The 20,000-nt window shown below is 38.6% G+C and overlaps 1 protein-coding gene across 1 annotated transcript in view; it reads left to right on the top strand.

Annotated features, from left to right (window-relative positions):
* The window catches only part of LOC122804601 (cholesterol 24-hydroxylase-like), a 730,604-nt gene that overhangs the window by 579,741 nt on the left and 130,863 nt on the right, over nucleotides 1–20,000 (top strand). The gene's annotated exons all lie outside the window — the stretch shown is intronic.

Raw genomic sequence — 20,000 nt, forward strand, 5'->3', positions numbered from 1 at the left:
GTGTGTGTGTGTGTGTGTGTGTGTGTGTGTGTGTGTGTGTGTGTGTGAGAGAGAGAGAGAGAGAGAGATGGGAGAAATGCATAGGAATCTACTACTCCCTGTTTGCCTAGTAAACTAAGTGGATGGCAGCTGTTCATAGGATCACTAGTGAAGTCAGATGTGACTTGATAGAAATGGATGACTGGATACAGAATGGGCAAATATCCCAACTAAGCCTCTAGAGAAGTACTCAAAGTGAATCATTGTTTCAATAATATTTTTTTCAATTAATAGTACAATAGAAACATTTATACTCATCTTCAGGATATTTTGTCAGCCTGTTATGTTACTTATGTGGAACTATATGCCTCTAGTAACTAACATTTATAATTAAAATACGTTAGACGTGTTTTGGAATGCTTTACCCCATATGCCCTTTCAGGAAAATGCTACTCTGGAAGGTAATGATTTTTGTCTACAAGAAGCCCTTGATGCAGACTGTAACTATAAACCTGGCAAAGTTCTGGGTCCAAATGGGTTTGACACTTCTCTTTATAAAATAAATTAAGTACCAACTGATTCCTTTATCACTTGAACTTGTTATCTATATTAAGTGTTATGGTACAGTAGACAGATATTTAATTCAAAACAAGAAGTCTTGAAACTCAATTCAGATTCTCAACTGATTACAAAAATGTTACCCCATCTCTCTTAGCAGCCACAGTATAAAATGCATGCAAACATTCTAGCAAGAAGGATTTGAATGTGGGCAAGCTAAGTAATTTTAACATCCTAATCAGGTTTCTTAGAAACTAGGCAAAAGCAAACAAACAAAAAAGACAATGGGCCAGATTCAATAAAGCCTATGCTAAGTGTACACTAAGTGTAAGCTGTTCTGAGTGAGCAGACAACACAGACAAAATGCTCACCTTCTTCTTCCTAATTTTAATTTTCCTACTGATATTCTCACAGCTTTAAATATTGGCAGGGATTCATAAAGTTTACCACAAAGTGTAGACTACATGTACACTTAATGTAGGCTTTATTGAATCTCGCCCAAAAACATTTTGTTAGAATTAATTCTTCATAATAATGCAAAAAAGGGTGACTATCACATGGTCTTCATTTTGCATGCCAGTAAAGTTTTTGACTGAGTTCATATAGCTTTTTCAATGTGACTTTTTATACAGTACATTCACGCAATTAAAGTTCTGTTTTTAGCTTCCACATATAGTTCTGTAAATGGCCAGTTTCAGAGTCATGCAGAATTTGGTAAAAAGTAAGACTACCCTCTGTGATCACGTATCATTCTTCTTTCATTGGAATCTTTATTCAAAAAATATTTAAGAACCTCAGAATCAAAAGGATAATCGTAATTCTGTCATGAATGTTATCTCTTTTGCTAATTCCTAACTCAGTCATACCATGTGTTTTGGAAATTAAGGATTCTAGAAAAGCTTCTCATTATAAACTGAATTTTAAAAAAGTCTACTGTTTATTCCTTTAGTAATTTAAACATCTAAATAAACTCATCATTTGCTTCATCCATAAATTTTCACTAAATGAACAGAAATACTTTGAAATTACTACAAGCTGGATATTCATTCTTTTTTGTACTAACCTTGATTCAGTTATGAACAAGTTAAAAGTAGTCCTAGTATAATGGAACAAATTAAGATTACGTCCTTTGACAAAATCTTTGATAATCAAAGTAAATATTTTCCAAGCCCTTTTTGCAGTAACTCAATTGCATGTATACCTGCAGACTTTTTAAAGCCAGTCAATAAATCAGTAGTATGTCTTTATGGCAAACAATAACCCAAGGATGAGGTAAAAATCATTCAGATCCCTAAGATAGAGGTGGGCCTAGTCTTAAGAACTTGGAGTTATTTTATACTGTTTCAGGAATGGTCACATTTTTTGCTATATCTGGACACTTTTTGTCCCTCTCAGGGCAATACTCCATGCACTTTTAAGTTGATTTGCTAAACTCCTACCATTTTCAAAACACTTGGTCTTAGACATACTGAGTTTCATTAAAGTAAATTTGGCCTACTTAATAAATGTTTATTATTGCAACCATTAGAAGATAATCTCAATCTATCAGTCGATAATACAGTGTTGAACTTTTGGATGCATCAGGTTCAGTACAGGTGCTCAAGGTCTAAGCTCTCAAAAACCAAGCCAAGGACTTGAGCACCTTGTAGCTCATGCAGCCTATTGCTCATGCTTGAACCTTAATATAAGTTCTGGAAAAAAGCTGTCAGGCGGGAGCACTCATCACATGTAAACATGAATATGAGCTTGGGCAAGCATATGTAGAATTAGGTGTGGGAGGAGGATTTTAGGGTTATGGAACAGAAAGAGATTTTTAGGTTTATAGACTGGAAAGAGAGTTGTAGGGTTAGGGAGAGGGAAAAGACTTTTAGGTTTAGGGAGTGGGTTGGAGTTTTCAAGTTGAGGAGCAATTGGGTAATCTAGGTTTATAAATATAATGGTTGGAGTTTGAGGGTTAGGAAGCAAGAAGAGAGTTTTAGGGTTAAAAAGGAGTTTTAAGGTTAGAATTAAGGTTCTAGTAGGGCTATGGGAACTAAGTATTATGTGAGATTGAGTCAGTGGGAAGTCACGCACTTGCCTAATTGAGCAAGTGGCATTGAGTAAGTGTATTTCAAGCATATAGCATATGGATACTTGTAGCATACATGGACTTTTCTGACATTTCCTGTGATCAAATATCTCTGACTGTTTCACTTGTTAGACACTGGTGCTTTGATTTCTAATGTAAGTTTTGAACAGATGCTGCAATAGCAAAAATGTCTGTTTAAATATGATACTGGGAAATGGGATCTCATCTCCTCTTGGTCTAGTTATCCCAAAAAGAAACACTGCGTATCCCTCTTCCTTTATAATTTAATTTTAAATTTGCTATATTACTCAATATTACAGGCCTCCAATTATCGGTCACCTTGTTTTGTGAAATAAATTTATGTTGTTGCATAATGTATACTTGACTCCCCACAAACTTGCAGTGATGTAACAAGTGTCAACACCTGAATGTAAATTATGTGGAAAAATGTAATTCTAGACTTACTTCAGCATTTTTTGGTTTTGCACTCCATTCAACAAATTTGAAACTTTTTGCTATGCATACTAGTGAATTCTTAAATTATTAATAATGAGACCGATACTAGTATAACTGACTAAATAAAAACGGTACCTTTTTCTGTTTCAGCTTACCAACTTTTTTGTATGTGAAGATGCATCAGAAATGCAATTGGAGGTTACAGTCAGGTTAGATGTACCATGATCCTGAATTGCTCCTCCAAATGCATCTCCATTGAAGCTGAGTGTAGGTGTGTTGGATGATCATTTACTAAAAAAAAAAAAAAAAAAAAAAAGGAATTATAAATCAAGTATAACACCTGTTCAGACATCGTGTTTCAGCATTCTGGAAGAATTGCTGTACAGTGGAATCGTGTTCAGAGACTCTGAGGTAGTTTTCTTTTTCCCTCAACTCAGCTTGACAAAAGGTGCCAATACAGTACAACTGAGAGACTCATTTAGAGTGCTGCTGTATGAAGTTTTTATTATCTCTGTTTACTGTGATTTCTGTGAATGAATGCTCTGTATACACATTCAGAATATGAACTTTCATCAGCAAGGTCCTGATGATTGCTATATAGATGTCTCGACTCCATTAAATGTCTGTTTTACTTGATCTTTTCTTTCCAGACATATCTCTTGAGCTTCAGTCTCCTCATCCATGATGTCAGAAACCCACATAAAATGTTTGAAATACAATAAGTCTCAATCTGCTTTAACAGCTAAATATTATTTTCAGACTTAGAGTCTTGGTTAAGTTAATTAGCTCAAGCCATGACAACAGACATCTCTTCCCCTGTGATGGAACCACAAAGCTGGACTTGGCTCTCCGAATTTGTACCTATGTCTACATTTTGCCCCAGGTTCAAGCTCTGAGTTTTCTCTACCACATGAGACAACAGTCGATTAATGGTGTATCTCCAAACAAACAGTTTGATACTCGAGGCTGGGAAGTTTGTCCTCACAGTCCCAGACCTGGTCAGTGCAATTCTTGCAGTAATTGTATCCACTTCCCAGAATTACTGGCTGGTTAAACACTTCCAGACAAATTGGACAAATGAAATCTTCCACAAAATGCACAAAATGCATGTTTGATGAAGACATCTTCTTGGTGTCTTTTTAAGTTGCACTCAGTATAACTAGTGTCATGTTATCTCAAGTCTTACAAAAAGGCAAGTCACTATGGTTTAACCCTTCCTTTACCACAAATCTGGGAATACAATTTTAAATAGCTATCTTCTTCTAAATCACCTATTAAAGCAAATATGTTCCGCACTAAATTTCTCCTTTAGCAACATATTTTAGTTGCTTTCTTGCCTAAAAATAACAGTGATTTCATTTGTTTGTATTGATATGCAAGTACAAATAAGTAACACCTTAGTTTGCCTATGAGTTAGTGTTCAGCAGCTGTTCTTTTCAAAAAATCTTTGTAAAACCTGAAAATAGAATGTAGTTACAGAGCATGAAATGCTACATGAATGACAAATTAAAACCATTAAAGAGGTGCTTTTGTATACCACTAGTCATGTGAAATTATTTTTTAAACAAATGATTTTAGGGTTTTAGGGCAGCCAAGTACTTTTAGCAAGAAGATTACTAGTGAGAAACTATATGCAGGGGAGTTTTATAGTATGATTTATAGACAGGGATAATTTATAAAAGGCAATAATTTATATGGTACTAGTTGTGACATCCAAGCAATTTACTAAATGGAATTTAAATGCTCCCTTTGGAAAAAGTAGGGTGATTACTGATTATAGACAGAATGGCTTATTCTTACCAAACTGTTTGTCTAAAAACATAAGCATTTTCATTATGGGAAAAAAGCGTCTACTGCTGGTGGTATTAAGAAACTACTCAGTGTGACTTCTTGTATAATTTATCTAAAGATAATATCACTGACATTGCATGATAAGGAAGCTAATTATATTAGAAGAAAAAGATTTTAAAATATAATTTTGAGCAAAAGGATTTATGTGTATTAATACTATTACATTACATGATCTCTTAAAGTGTATGGTGATTTAAAAAGTGTATACATAGGTTCATAGGTTCATAGGTAGGTACTAGGCTATCGGCCCTAGGGCCTATACAAGCCCAGCCAAAAAGGTACCCTGTCTTTTGCCACCCAAGAAAATTATTTTCCTGTGCCACTGTCGAGCAGAGCCACAGAAGTGATCCCCGGGGAGAATTTCCTATTTCCCATCCAATTATCAAGATTTTTCTTGAAGAGTACTAATGAGGAGCTTTGTTTGATATATATAGGCAGTTTGCTCCAGAGTATGGGAAGTCTCTGGGAGAGGAATCTATCCCTCCGGCATGTTCTGTTTATTGTGGCGACAAGGTTTAGATCCCTAGAGCATGTAGCTCGGAGGGATTGGGACTTTTTTAAGTGGAGCATGTCCAACAGCTCTGGGTTTGACATAGCTTTGTATGTTAGGCAGAGATCACCTCTGAGTAGGCGATATGCGACGGAGTAAAGCTGAGGTTTTTTGAGGCGGTCTACATAGGGCATCTGTTTGAGGCCAGTAATCCTCTTTGTGAGGTATTTCTGCAGCCTTTCCAGTAGTTGTAGATGTCTTGTGAGGTACATACCAAAAGGGGCGTTGTACTCTATAATGGGTCTAATGAGTGATGAGTAGAGGGAAACAATGACCTCTTTTTTTCTGGATGAGAAACCTGTTGTGATGAGGTGTGCCATGTAGAAGGATTTCCTGACTACTGTGATGATGTGATTATCAAAGGAGATAATACTGGCCACCTGTGTCCCAAGGTCTCTTATCACACTTTAGGTGTTAAGTATACTACCGCCTATGATGTAGTTCATGGGTACAGTTTTTACCAATGGGGATGACAATGCACTTTTTGGCATTGAGCTTGAGGCCATGGCTTTGACACCAGGCATATGTCTCAGTGAGACCCTTTTGTAGGATGTCCACATTGTTAGTAGTTTCGATTATGGCTCCTAGTTTGCAGTCATCTGCAAACTTTGTTAGCCAAAGACCTTCTGTGTTAGCCTGTACTTCAGAGAAGTAGATACCAAACAGGAGAGGACCCAGGACTGAACCCAGTGGTACTCCACTTGTCACTGGTCTGAAGTCAGATTTGGAGTCTGCTACTTTCACAGTGTGGGTTCTGTCAGTGAGCCAGTTGGCAACCCATCTTGTGACATAGGGATTTATACCTAGTTTAGTGAGTTTATCTATAATTCCAGAGTGGGGGATGGTGTCAAAAGCCTTGGCAAGATCTAGATAGGCAGTGTGAACCACCTTACCCTCATCTACGGCTTTGGTGACTGCTTCAAAGAAGTCTATCAGGTTTAGGAGACATGATCTGCCTTTTACAAATCTGAACTGGGTGGGGTCCAGAGTTTGGAGATTACCATTGTCTTTGTTTATAAGTTCCATGATGATACTTTCCATGGCCTTGCAGACCAGGCTCATTAGGCTAATGGGGTGGTAGTTTCCGGGGTCCGTGGTGGCTCCCACCTTGTGGAATGGGATAACCATTGCTTTGCACCATTTAGTGGGCACAAAGCCTGAGGTGAGGCTTTGATTGAACATGGTACTTAGGTGGGGTGCCAGTTTGTTCTGTAGTTTGTGTAGAACGCAGCCTGGGATGTCGTCTGGTCCCATGGATGCTGTGTTCTTGGCTTTGGAGAGTGTGTTTTTTACCCGTGCAGCCATGATTACAGGAACTCTTCATTCTTCCTGTATAGAGATGGGCTCTTTAGGGGGTGAGAGGGTGGTAAAGTTAGCACTGAACCTATCTGCCAGGATGTTGGCAATATCAGTTGGGTCTGTATATTTAGTGTCATTGTGCTGCAACTCAGAGCAGATCTGAGTGTTGCCATTGAGATTATTGACATAGCTATAGAATGCTTTGTGGTTGTCTTTAGAATCAGTGGCAATTTTGTTTTCATAACTAGCTTTGGAGGATTTTATTAGGGATCGCAGCTTCTTACTGAGGCTGACCAGGGAGCACCTCCATTCATGGGATTTTACTCTCTTTAGCAACAGTTTCTTCCTTCTGTTGTACAGTTTGTTTGGCAGGGGACCACCAGATTGGCTTCCTTTTTTTGGAGGATAGCGCTTGGTTCTGTTTGGGATAGCACAATCCATGCACTCGTGTAAGTGCTTATAAAGTGCAATTGTGTAGGATTCGGTAGTCGTAACTCTATTGTCCATCTGCATATGTGTCATTAAGTTCAACACTTCTGTCTTAAGAAGCATGAAGTTGGCTTTGGAGAAATGTTTTACCATGGTTTCCTTAATGGGGGGTGGGGGCAGAATGTGGATATCTAGGGTAATTAGTTTATGGTTGGATCGGACCAATGAGGCGTTGACTTCAGGTGTGGAACACCGGTCACTCATGTTGGTAATTACTAGATCTAGGATATTGTTGCCCCTGGTGGGGGTGTGGATAAGTTGATCCAGGGCATTGGAGTTTATGAATTCCAGAAAGCATTGAGCGATGGAGTTGGTACATGAGTAGTTTTCCCAGTTAATGGTGGGGTAGTTGAAATCACCCATTATTAGGGTGTTTGGTTGAACCCTAATATTTTCCAGTACATCAAGAAAAGAGGAGTAGGAATCCTGGGGCATGGTGGGGGATGTGTAGCAAGCTACAATTTGGATTGCAGTTTTGTCCAGAGTTAGTTGCACTTGGATAACCTCGGCTGCATTATGCTGAGCAACTAGCCTGGAGGTGTGGATATCCTTAATGAATATGGACAGACCTCCGCCTTTGGTGTTCCAGTCCAGGTTACATGGCCGAAAAGTGTGGTATGAGTTATAGCCTGGTAGTGCAGGGATGCTCTCTGGAGCCTTGAACCAGGTCTCAGTCACTGCACAGATATCGATGTTCTCCATTTTAAGGAGTGTCTCGAGTGAGTGCATTTTGAGATTTAGACTTCTAGCATTGAGTAGCATCACCCTCAGTTTTTCCTTGCCTGTTCCTGTTACAGTGTTAAATTTGTTATTTGAACCTTGCCTAAAAAAGGCACTATAGGGGCGAGAAGAAGCTTAGCCATTATCCAGAATCCCAGGGGTGACAGGTGCAGGCCATCTCTGGCAAAGCATCGTGGTCTGTCAACCATGTCACCCCAGGTAGACAGATACTGGATCCAGAGTGTTTTAAGAAAACAGAATGGGTATGCATTGAAATTAACTGATAATAAAATATTTTACAGAGTTGGTAATTGGCATAAAACAAATTTACAAAATGATTAAGGCATAAAAGACATTTTATGAAATGTCTGTTGACATAAACCAAGTACGCATAGCAATATTGCTAGGATAGCATGCTGTGCAAGGTGCTTTTTGGCATATTATAAACCTGTGGAAGTGAAGGCAAATACAAAATGGTACTTATAGTGGAAAAGTGATTTTCATATTTTTATGGACAGATCTCCTACTGGGGGGGGTCACATTCTAGTAGCTCACGACATACTTGCTCATTGCCACTTGCTCTATATGGCAAGTGCCCTAGCTCCCACTATGCCATACCTTTTTAATTAGCTAGCCCTGCCATCACCGTACATCATACCTCTCAACCTCTTAGCACAAGAAATCTGGACAAAGCCTAAAATAATGGGGGGAACCAATGCCCAGAAATAGGGACAGATTTTAAATATTGCTGCTATAGACTTGGAAAGTTGATAGAATAGCAGCATTTGTCTTAGCATGCATTTTCTGAAGGAAATGAAGTCTGAAACTCAAATGTATGAAATTATTTAGTTATTTGATTCCTTAGTGATTTGCCAGAAAACCACACATTCTATTAGGAACAGGTCAAAAATATGAGGCAAAAATCTGGACATTCTGAAAAAATCTGGACAGTTGACAAGTATGCCTCACATAGCCCATAGAGAGCCCTTTCTGTAACCCTAAAACTCCTACCTGGATCCCAAACCTAACCATAGCACTCCCCTCCTGCTCCCTAACCATAAAATCTCTGAATGGTCCTTCAACCTAAAACTCCACTCCAGCTCCCTAAACCTAAACTCCACTTCAGATTCCTAAACCTAAACCCCACTCCAGCTCCCTAAACCTAAACTCCACTCCAGCTCCCTAAACCTAAGCTCCAATCCAGATTCCTAAGCCTAAACCCCTCCCCACCTCCCTAAACCTAAACTGCACTCCAGATTCCTAACCTTAAAACTCCACTCTTCCTCCTTAACCCTAAACACCACTCCTACTCCTCCAACCTAATGCTCTCCTCCTGCCCCTGAACTTAAAGCCCTGATTACTCCCTAACACTAAACTCCTGTCCTGTTCCCTAACCCTAAAACATTCCACTGCCAATCCCTAAACCTAAAACTAATCCCAGTTGCTGCCTGAGCACCTAACCTACACTTCCACTACCTCCCCATGGCTGACCCACTTACCGTGCTCAGACCTGGCCTCCTATTTATTCTCTGTCCTTGGGCAATTCACGTTACCAGATAGAGCTTTGAATCAATTGGAAATTTGGGTTAGACTCTTCAGTCGTTCCTCTGGACTACAAGCCTAGTGACTCCATATGAACCAAAGTAGTTATGGTGTAAAGGAAGGAAATTGATTGTTGTAAATAGGAGAATCATCTTATGAGCCACATTCTTTGGATGTGATTCTCGGTTTTCTTGTTCTGTTTTTGTTGACAGTGCATTTATTATTTAGCTGTGAATGAATGAATGTTAATATTTTTAGTACAAATATATTTTTTATTTAGCTTGCTTTTTGTAGGCATACAGGTGTGAAATGCACTATGTTTGGGATATAACTGTCTAGCACTTAGTGCAGATGAATAAGGATATGAGCTGTTAAAGAGCTGCTTCTTGTGCAGCTGTGCAGAATTGTATTCCTTCAGTTTTCATTTATCTTCTGTATGACTCTGACCAAGTTACTTCAAACAGTACTCCTGGGCTGCTCCTGAAAAGGGACATTTGTGTCCAGTGGATTACCCCAGACTGCTAGTAAATCCATTGCATGCTAGTCTTTTGAATTCCGCCATCCTTCACATAGAGACTAATTATTACTTTTCTATATGCTATCTGAGCATGACTGTCAGCACACCTCTTGTAGTTTAATGTTTCCACCTCAGACTCACCCAGGAATGGAGTTTTGGTAGCAGAGGAGACTTTAGATGGTGCCTGTAGGGGGAGGAGTTTCATACACCAAATGCTTTGGGCATAAATTGTAGTGATAAGTATCACTGAGATAGGAGAACCCAGATCACAGACTGTGTGCTATGTCAGGAATAGCCAATTAATGGTGAAAAAACTGGCTCTAGGTAATTTAGTAATTTTGACTAATGTCACCAAAAATGGGCATGGGTATTTGTCGGTGTTATGTGGGTTAAGGACCTGACCTACTCCAACCTGTGCCATGGAGTCATGTTAATGGTGGGGAGGTGTATGTGCCCCTATTGGTCAGTGTGTACCTGCCATAAATGGGCATGGGTATTTGTCGGTGTTATGTGGGTTAAGGACCTGACCTACTCCAACCTGTGCCATGGAGTCATGTTAATGGTGGGGAGGTGTATGTGCCCCTATCGGTCAGTGTGTACCTGTCATAAAGCCCAACAGCCCTGGTTCAATAAGCAACTGGTCAGCCGGTGTCCAATTGCCCACTTTGGGTTACCTGGGATAGCTCTGTTGAATGAAAACTGGACATAAAACCAATCTACTTGTCAAACATGAACTAAGAATTGCTACAGTTACTGTAGGTTTACTAACAAGATGCAGCTTGGAAGTGCATGACATATGTTAAGGAGGAGGCTGGACATCCTATGTATCCAAGAGACAAGATGGGTAGTTCAGCAAAGCCACTTGGCTTGGGATCAAGAGTCTACTACTCAGTCTGATGAGGGAGATGATTTTTCTGAGCTGTGATAGAGAATAGGAGTTGCCTAGGCATGGTAAGACCTTGCTGTGTCTAATAATGGAGGCTGCCGAAAAAGCAATTACTAGAAAATGTAAATCAAAATCTAAACCAACTGTACTAGAAGTAGTGAATATAGTAACAGAGATACAACAACTGGAACTGTGATCTTTAGAAAAGGGTAGGAGCAAACTACATAGGAAAAATGGGAATTGTGGGAACAATACTTACAAGGGAGGAATGAGGTTTAAAAGGTGGCAGGACTTAAATGATCTATGTGATGTTTGACTGAAAAAGATTGGGTATATTATTAGTGATGTATAATGTTTGCAACTAGGAGTGTGTCAGTATGGCTTGTGATGTAAAATGCTAGCTACTAAGATTGTGTTGGTGTGGTTTGTTTTCATTTATATGAATGTATGATTGCCTATGCAGTAAGTAATGGTTTAATAAAGATGTTTCTTGTTAAACAATGGCAGGAATTGAATAATTTATGCAATATTGCTTAGTTATATGATATATAGCAATATATGTGAAGTATAATGTTTGTTATGTTAATATAGTTTGATTACTTTTATCATCATCTTCTTTCGGCTGTTCCCGATAGGGGTCGCCACAGCGGATCACCTGTTTCCATTTCTTCCTGTCCTCTGCATCTTGCTCTGTCAAACCAACCACCTGCATGTCCTCTCTCACCACATCCATAAACCTTATCTTAGGCCTTCCTCTTTTCCTGTTACCTGGTAGCTTCATCCTTAGCATCTTTTTCCCAATATACTCAGCATCCCTCCTCAGCACATGTCCAAACCAATGTAATGTTGCCTCTCTGGCTTTTTCTCCAAACCTTTCAACCTGGGCTGACCCTCCAATATAGTTATTCCTAATCCTGTCCACCCTTGTCACATCCAGTGCAAATCTTAACATCTTTAACTCTGCCACATCCAGCTCAAACCCCTGCCTTTTTGTCAATGCCACTGTCTCCAACCCATATAACATAGCTGGTTTCACTACCCTGTTGTAGACCTTCCCTTTTGATTACTTTTATATGAATGTAAATTTGCCTATGTCATGAGTGATAATTCAATAAAGGTGTTTGAAAAAAAAAACAGTCTACTACTCAGGAGGAGAACAAGCTAGAAATGGTGTGGGAATTGTGAGAGAGAAACATCAAAAGACAGTGAAGGATGTCATCAGAATTGCTGACAGATTCATGGCAGTCAGACTCCAGTTTAAGGACAGGGAAGTATTCCTGATTGCAGCCTATGTCACATGGTAGGGGTATGATAGTAAGGAAAGGAGTACATTTAGAGAGTAACTGCAGGACCTACTAGATAAAGCATGGCAGCGTGAATTGGTGTTGATAATGGGTGACTTGAATGCACATATTGGGACAAACAGAACAGGAAATGAGGACTGTCTGAGTCCACATGGTTGGGGCAACAGGAATAAAGAAGGCAAGGCCATTTCAGATTTCTGCCTGGTAAATGTCTTGATGGTGGCCAACACATGGTTCAATGAGAGAGGCAGTCACAACATCACATACCAGAGTGGGACTGGGGTAGAATCAGTGCTTGTAAAGTCACTGGGGTAGAATCAGCGCTTGTGAAATCACCTCTAGTGACACAGTTGGCATACAGCACAAACCACTGGTTGTCACAATCAGCTGCAAGCAGTGGTCACTGAAAGCTCTAAGGTCAGCAGTAGGCTGAAGACCGAGAAGCTGACTGGAGAGAATGCACAGGAGCTCAAGGAATTACTCAAGGCTCAAGCACCTCAGACAGAAGAGGCAATAGGTGGAGCTGAAGAAGAATGGCAGCATCTCAAAGCAGCATGTGTGAGAACTATGTAATAGATATGTGGCAGAGCCAGGTATGGGAATATGGTATGGGAATGCAGACGTCCAGGAAGGAGTACAGGAAAAACAGGGAGACAGAAATGACAGGCTAAGAAGGAATACTGGTTATCTAACAAGGAGGCTATGAGAGATGTTGCAATAGCAGAGAACAAGGCATCAGAGGCACTCTACTAGCTTCTGGAAAGTTTCCCAGTACATGGCAAAAAGAAACTCTATCAGGAATCAAAGCAAAGACAGAAAGAGAAGGAAGATAGGGATTACGGCAACAACCTGCTCACCAGTCCACAGAACATCAAAGGAAGATGGAAGGAGTAGTTTCACCTCACAGAAGCTGTACTGCCCAGATACAGCCTAAGATGAAAGAAGAAGAGCAGCCCAGATAGGAGAAGCACTAAGGAAAATGAAGTCAGGGAAAGCAGCAGACTCAGATGAGGTTGCAGTAGATGTTGGGTGAGATAGGGGAGAAATGGCTCCTGAGGGTGCTCATAACAGTATGCAGACAAACGTATATCCCAGATGACTGGAGAATAAGCAGACCAGTCCAGTGTCAAAGAATTAAAGGGGCAGTACAGAGGTATCAGACTCCTGCTACACTGCATGAAAGTTCTTTACAAGGTAATTGATAAATGAATATGCAAAGTACTAGAAAGTAAGATGGGATATGAGCAGTTTGGATTCAAATCTGGATGCAGCACAACTGATTTGACCCAGTGTTTGCAGGCAAACAAATATGTGAGATTAAGCTAGAGATGAGGAAAAAGTCCAAATGGGAATTCCTAAACTTAGAGACTCAGAAAAAGCTTACGACAAAGTCCCAATTAAGCTTATTTTGGCAGTTCTACGTTGCTTCAAAGTGCAAGAAACATTGGTAGAATCTGGGCAGGCTATGTACCAGGACCCACTGATTTAGGAACAAACAGTATTTGATCTCACAGAGGGGTTCCCAGTGGAAGTGTTTATGCATTAGGGTTCAGCTCTGAGCCTATTGCTATTCAGAATGGCGATAGACTATATTAGCAAACAGGTCACAGGGCAGAAATCAGTAAAGTTGCTTTATACAGAAGGTGTGGCAGTACAGACACTGAGCAAGAACTTCAGCAAAGAGCAAGGAAATGGAATGCAAAGCTGAAGGCACATGGGATGAAACTAAGTATAGATAAGACAGCTGAAATGGCAACAAATGGGGAAAATCAGAAGAATTTGAGAATTGAGACAGAAGGGAAAATAGTGCAACAGGTTAAGAGCTTCAGATATAAGGAAGAGATGGTCAAGGAGAAGGGAAGTCTGAATGAGGAGGTCAAAGCTAGAATGAGAGGGGCTGCAGCCAAGTGACACAGAGTGTCAGCTGTATAGTATGACAGAAGAATACCAAAGAAGCTGAAATGTAAGGTGTACAAAACAGTGGTGAGACCAGTGCTACTATATGGTCCAGAAACCTGGGCAGTAAAGGCAGAGCAGTTGAAAAAGCTAGATGTTGAGATGAAGTGCCTGAGATGAGGGGGTAAGGATACACTTTGGGACAGATGAAGGAATGATGACATCAGAGTAGAAGCCAAGTATGTCCAATTGCAGAGAAGGGCAAAGAAAACAGATTACATTGATTCAGGCACTTGTGCAGAAAAGCAGAATCTGGTGAAGAAGATTTCAGACAGACAAAAAGAAGGCAAGAGGAAACAAGGGTATCCAGCAAAGAGATGGATGAATTGTGTGGGCGAAGCCCGGCGACAGTTAGGCATGACTGTTTAATAGGGTAGGAAGCTGTTATTGAATCAAGATAGATGACACGACACCCTGACCCCATGTAGAAAAATGGGGAAAGGGAGGTAATGAAGATGATGAAGATGATGATTCTACATCCTGAGCAGACTTCAAAGAATTTCCCTGCAGGTAGATAGCAAATGCAGGAGGTGTGATAGGAAAGAGAGACAAGTAACTGTGGGCATGTTTTTTGAGAGTGTAATGAGTTGACAAATTTTAAAACTTTCATACAGAGTACCCTGTCATAACTACTGGTGGAGCAAATGATTTTGATGTATTTAAGGAAATTATTCTTTTGAGCTGGGACACAGAGTTAAATTGCCTAGACATAGTAAGACCTTAGTATGTTTAATGCTATTGGCTACCAAAAAGCAATTACAAGAAAATGGAAATCAAAGTCTAAACCACTTGTAATTGAAGTATTGAATGTTTCTAAAGAGATAAAAGAACTGTAAATAGGTTCTTTAGAAAAAGGAAGGAGCAAATTCCATACAAGTAAATGGAATTTGTGGGAACAATTTATGCAGAATAATGTTCATGAGAAGGTTGAGGAAGGTTTAAGGAAAGTTAGGAGTTCAGCAATTTATATAATGTTGGAGTGGACAATATAAAGAAAAAAAGATATATGTTCTATATAATACATGGAAAATGTTAACATGGTTTGTTTACGTTTGTATTAATGTATGTGTGCCTATATCCATGTGATAATTTAATAAAAGTGATAAAAACATTTCTAAGATACAAAACGTTTTCCTAATAGACATTTTTCAATGTGATAAAATTAGTATCCCAAGTAAAGGTTTTATTTCTTTGTAAAAAGTATTTAGTGGTTCATTCTTTCATCCATTTTTTTCTCTACACATCATGCTCTCAACTAATTGGGATTAGTTGATGTTTAATGCTGACCTGTAAATGCTGATGTCACTCTTTACAACAGGATATTGTGATGTATTATATTGTGAGTTGTATTATATTATGACATTAAATAGGGTTCCCTCTGTTTATTTGAGATCTGTTAGGATGAGTCCCAAGTCAATGAGAAATTAAGTGTAGTTAGAAGAAATATAGAGTGAGTTTGAAATTGCTGTGTCTATGTGACTCCCCCTTCTCTGTGTACAGTAATCATGAAATTAGTTTATGTAAGTAGAGGTGTTGTGGGGCTGCATACCCATATACCAGGGTACAGGGAGACTTGTATACTGTATTGTTGCACCCATAGAATCACTCTTAATTTTTCAGTGCTATGGGACCCACATTGCAGAGTCTTGAAATTACATCAGGGTTCCAACTAAGTAATTCTCATGCCCTGAATCAATATTTGTATATTTTTTATTATGTTAATACCAGGACTGTGTATGCTCAGTACAGTATTTGTAATACAGCCTTGAGAATTATTTCTAAATATCCTGTTTCATGATGTACAACTTTAAAAATTGTGATTATTAAAAATGCTCTACACCATTCATTTTTGTCCTAAGAGTTTATTTTAATAGGGTATAGTTATCCCAGGATTTTTGTATCGGTTTGCTCAGATACTTACCAAGCATGTTGGTGGTAATGATGTCAAGAAGATGAAAAATAGTCAGATCATATTACTGAATTAATATGTACTGGGACTAACCACTTATTTTTATGGGCAGGCTGTAAATACACTGAAATGCTGTACAAAATGTAATAGATCAGTCAATCTGGCCATAAAATGTCAGTGGTAATGGAGAACACTGGACCATACGTAAGTCGCATTCAAGAATGAAGATGCCAGTATTGTCTGCGTCACCAATATAACACTTGTGAAACCTTTTATTTAATTTACTTAAAAAATTAATAAAACATCAATATGCATTTCATGAACATTAGGAAGTATGAGACCCTAATGTTTATCATTACTAACTAACTGTATCCTCAGTTATTTACCAGAAAACCAAAAATTTAAGTTGGGACAGGGAAAAATAGGAGAAAAATCACATGCATTTTAAATGTTAAAAGAACAACAAAATGTTGCATTAACACACATTTTCTGAACTATGAAGTTGTAATGACTGACACTGGCTAACTGAACGTTTCATTAGTTTACTAGAAAGTCAAGCATTTTATGAGGGACAGAGCAGAAATATAAGGCAAAATCAAGGTCATCCTGCAAAATTGCACAGCCATAGAAATTTTCTGTTAGCACTTCCAAGTGAGAAGCTGTTATAGTCGGCAACTGTTTTCTTTTTCTTACTTGTCTGCTGGGGTTTTGTCCAATGTGACTTTTTATAAAATATTGCTTGAGATAAGGTTTAGTATGTTACAGCAACAGTGAACAACTGTCAACCTAAGCTAATGTCATAACATTGTATGCAGTATGCAAACACATTACTGTGGTCCCGTGTTCTTGATTATCACCAAAGTGTTCACCCTTTTAACTTTTCTTGTATGTGGGTAATGAATTATCATTTAAAGTTCAGAATTATTGATATAACTTCTAAATCATCCTTTTCTGATTTGTTCTTTTCCTTCCTTCCTTTATTTTTTATGCCATTCTTTGTCTATCTGATTGCTTTACTGACTTTGCCTTTTGTCTTGGCACTATTTAAAATGAATAGAAAATGATTTATGTGCCAGGATTTTATATCATTCTCCAAAACATTTTAATTAACCAGCTCAAACTGTGACATGAAATCCCTTATTTTACACAACTATAAATTCATTAATAAAATTAAACAGAATTTTTGTTTCTTTTACTTTCCCTTGAATCAGACAATAAACTAAAGTTTTTTGCCTTTTATTCAAAGGATGACTGTATGCTTCAAAAACAGGTCTCAGAGGCTGAAGAGGTGTTTGATTGTTTAAAACAGATGATATTCTGGATTCTTCACCCTCTGGCCTTTCTAATCACATTATTTTACTGCTCTTTTGTCTTCTGCATCTCAACCCTCCTGTGTTATTGCTTTAGAATACCAAGCACTATCTCTCCTTAAGTGCTTCTTCACTTCTTACGATAACAAAGCTAAAATATGTGTTATCACTGTATATCCTAGAAATATGGCACAATTCCTAGATGGCTTCCTTTATGGAAGTTACCTATTTTTTAATATTTTTATAGACTTTCTCTGATGTATTCATTTTGTTAGTTTCTTCTTCCATGCTTTCCTCCATGTTCTACTGACCTTTAACCCTATATTTTTTTGTACATGTTAATGCTCTTCACTTCTTGCTCTCTCTAAAGCGTGTAGATTTTCTTTGTGGAGGATGCTGTCTCCTTTTGCAAATATTAAAATAAGTCAAATTACAAGACGTGGAATTTATTTTTTAACATCTAAGTTACACAGGTAACATCACAAGAGTATACATTTACACTGTTTACAGTCAATATTGTGAAAGAAGCATGCACTGATTACCATAAAGCAGGTATTGCTTCAAAAATCCATCATAAAGAAGGTGCTGTTCTAAAAGACAACCATAAAGCAGGTAAGAATCTCAAACAAAGAAATAACTGCAGACTTAATTCCTGCCACTGAAATGGTGGCGTTTGTGACACCCATGCACTGGCCCAGTAATCAAGGAGCTTCAATCCTCACCACTAACACAAGTGAGGGGTGTCCACATTGGGAAGGATAACAAGTACACACACAGTAAAGTACAATTTCCCTTAAGAGCACACAGAGAATACAGTCAGTCTGGGGCTGGTTTCTCCCTTTTTCTCCAGATCCCCAATAAGACCCCCCACTAGCACAGGTATAGGGTACAGGTCTCAGCCTAGTGGTCAAGCTAAAATCTCCAGCACCCTCTCTGTCCAAGCAATGCTTCATGTCCCTGCCCAAGTAGCTGACACATGCACACACTTAAAGATATGAGTTAAATACACAGACACTCGTGGGGAAGGCTGGCACAGGTTCTCTAGCTATGCCACTTCCTGCCAGTCTATAAGGTAGTACCAGTTGCCACCAACCACTAACATCAGCTACTAATAAGGCCCTTACCAATGGGTTCCAATTATTACTCTGCAATATTATTATCCAGTTAGTAAGTGTGACCAGAACTTTTGAGGCTTATTGGAGTGGCTTTGTACAGTATCACTATATACATGCAATGTACTCTAGAGCTTAAATTATCCCTACACAAAACAGCTACAGTTGAAAGGTTTAAAATATTTAATAATAAATAATAAAAACACAAGACAAATCTCCTCACTTCAACACAGTGCAAGTCAAGAGTACAGAAATCACAGGAAAATGCTTAAAATAATACTGTAGAATAGTCTGACATAAATATAAAAACAGCTAGACTAAATTTACTATTTTCTGTCTATTTCTAAGAGAGACACTAAAGTCTAAGATCCTACTTACATACAGAGCAAAGCAAGTGCTGGTGAGTGGTCAGTTCTGAAGACAAATGCAAAATGCTTTATCTTTCTCTCTGAGATCCCTTAAATTGATAATACATCACTGCTGACTCATTTTAGATTACATCATTCTTGACACTTCTCTGGTTTCCAGGCTACCAGAAACTCTAAATTTACACTTCTTAGTTTTCTTAGTAAGCTTGCACCTGGTCAGGAAGCCATAACAGTAAAATACATTATAAATGTAAAAACTTGTAATTAACTCTGGTCTCAAAACAGTAGAAGGAATTCCTCAATCCAGACATTATGTCTCTGAGTTTTGAGATCAAACAGTCATACAATGCTTGACGTATCAGCTTTCTTTCAGCAGAGTGCACTGTGGTTACATTTAAAGTTCAACATTTAACACAGTTTTCTTACATTTAAGAGGACAAGCCTGTAGATTTTATTAATATTTACAATGACATAGACTTATCTACAAAATTCTATCTACCTTGGCTGACAGCCTTCACATATCGTCACACAGTTAACAGCTAAATTTGAATAGCCTCACACCCCTGGGGAAGTATTTCTTACATCAACATTTTTATCATGCTCCAGTTTCTGATATTACATTTTTGTGGTCCCATTTTTGGAGACATACCTAAATAAATATTGCCTTGTTATACTACCACTAGTACCACCTCTGTAATGCTTCCGCAGTCTCTGTGATATACCATTTAGTGTTTCTCTCTTTTTCTGTGCATATGTGTGTGTGTGTGTGTGTGTGTGTGTGTGTGTGTGTGTGTGCATCTGTTCTTCTGCAGCACATTATTGAATTTGTACATGATCTTCTATTTCTTATTCTGTCTTATTGCACATTGATTATTAATAATGATTTTATTGGCGCTGGCTGTGTTACATTAAGGGATAAAACAGTATGTATGTCCCAGATTATGTGGGATTTTTTGCAAGCCCTAATGCTGGAGAAGTAAGGACTGAAGAAACAATGCCTGCTCACCTCTCCCAGTGGAAGGTTGAGGGGCATGTTGCATGGCACATCTCTCAGTAATGTACCTTGGTAGAGACCACAAAATTAATAGGAACCAACTGCACAAATGAGGAGGGGGTTGCCAAAGAG

This window comes from Protopterus annectens, chromosome 6.part0 (assembly GCF_019279795.1).
Source record: "Protopterus annectens isolate FY-2018-M chromosome 6.part0, PAN1.0, whole genome shotgun sequence".
Classification (NCBI taxonomy): domain Eukaryota; kingdom Metazoa; phylum Chordata; order Ceratodontiformes; family Protopteridae; genus Protopterus; species Protopterus annectens.